This window comes from Corvus brachyrhynchos, unplaced genomic scaffold, assembly GCF_000691975.1.
Source record: "Corvus brachyrhynchos isolate BGI_N302 unplaced genomic scaffold, ASM69197v1 scaffold712, whole genome shotgun sequence".
NCBI classification, from domain to species: domain Eukaryota; kingdom Metazoa; phylum Chordata; class Aves; order Passeriformes; family Corvidae; genus Corvus; species Corvus brachyrhynchos.
Window position 1 is genome coordinate 51,262 of NW_008236785.1, and position 1,426 is coordinate 52,687.

Sequence of the window (1,426 nt, forward strand, 5' to 3'; positions counted from 1 at the left end):
TCCCCCACAAAAAAAAAAAGGAATCCCACCATCTGCTTGGGTGCCTCAGGGGAAACCCCGGGATCCCGAGCCCTTTCCCCCTCCCAGGAAGCCTCTCCCTGCCGTGTTCGGGAGCCGGGCTGCCACTGCCTAGCCCCCACCGTTTCTTTGGCACTGCTCCAGGTTTTTTGCTACACTGCAGCCCCTGCCTGCCGGGATGTCCCGCAGTTCCAGCTACATCTGCGGAGTTTCTGATACATCTCGTCTACTACTCCGGGATTTTGCTCGTCCCTGACGTTCCAGCTTCCTGCTTCCGAGGTCCCTGCTACAGCTCCTTTTGCTATCCAGAGGGACACCAGGATCGGCTGCCCCTGGGGGTTTGTAAAGGAAGCCCCTTTTCCACCCCTTCACCATTAACCAGGTGAGAGAGGTGGCTAAGCTTGTGCCACAGCGCACCCTGCAGCCACAGGGGAATCATCGCACCTGACCTGCCCAGTCAGATGCCAACAGCGTCCCTGCTGGCTGTGACCATAACTACACCAACAGGGAAAGTCGTTGACAGCCAAGAGAAGGCTGTTGTTGGGTTTCTGGTTTTGTTTGTTGTTGCTGCTGTTGTTGTTGTTTGTTTGCCTTGTTATACATACTAGTAAAGAACTGTTATTCCTTTTCCCATATCTTTGTCTGAAAGCCCCTCAATTTCAAAGTTATAATAATTCAGACGGAAGTGGGTCATATTCTCCATTCCAAGGGAGGTCCCTGCCTTCCTTGGCGGACACCTGTCTTTCAAACCAAGACGTATGCAGAACTGTATTTTTACTGTATCATAATAAGCATAACTTATTTGCAACATTTCCATATCTTAGAAAAACATAATGTTAAAGTTGGGGAAATATATAATCTCCGATTCATTCAACAGTAGTTTTGTAGAAGTTTTAAGAATCAGTTAAAGAATTGTGCAAGAAAGTGCCAGAAGAATACACATCTCCTTCAGAGGCCATTTTCAAGTGTAGAGTAAAGCATGCCCTTTTAAGGTCAAATTAAGACCACCAAGAAAAATTAGCATTAGTACCATCCAATTATTATTTTGGACATTGTATTCTGTAAATAATTGTGTATTATTTACTTGGCTGGTATCTCAGTGGTTTAACTATAACTAAATGCTTTTGTAGTTTGTTTTGCCTTAAGTAGAGTAGTTAAATATTTCAATGTAAAATTTTGAAGAGAGAGCTTTTAAGCTTTGTCTAATTTTCCTTTACCCTGATGAGATCATCTTTATATATATACACACACACATAAAAAAGATAAAGACTATTCTGCTCTGAACGCTGAAAGACAAAGTCCTTGTGGGGACTTGAGAGAGGGAAAAAAAAATGTGTATAGGGACTTCAAACCTTTCAGCATTACCCTTTTATCCTCTTCTCCCTCCTCCTCCTCCCCCCCCCCTCTG

General features: G+C 44.3%; 1 protein-coding gene across 1 annotated transcript in view; it reads right to left on the reverse strand.

The window, feature by feature from the left end:
* The window catches only part of LOC103611332 (arrestin domain-containing protein 3), a 13,588-nt gene that overhangs the window by 5,911 nt on the left and 6,251 nt on the right, over positions 1-1,426 (reverse strand). The window lies entirely within an intron of this gene.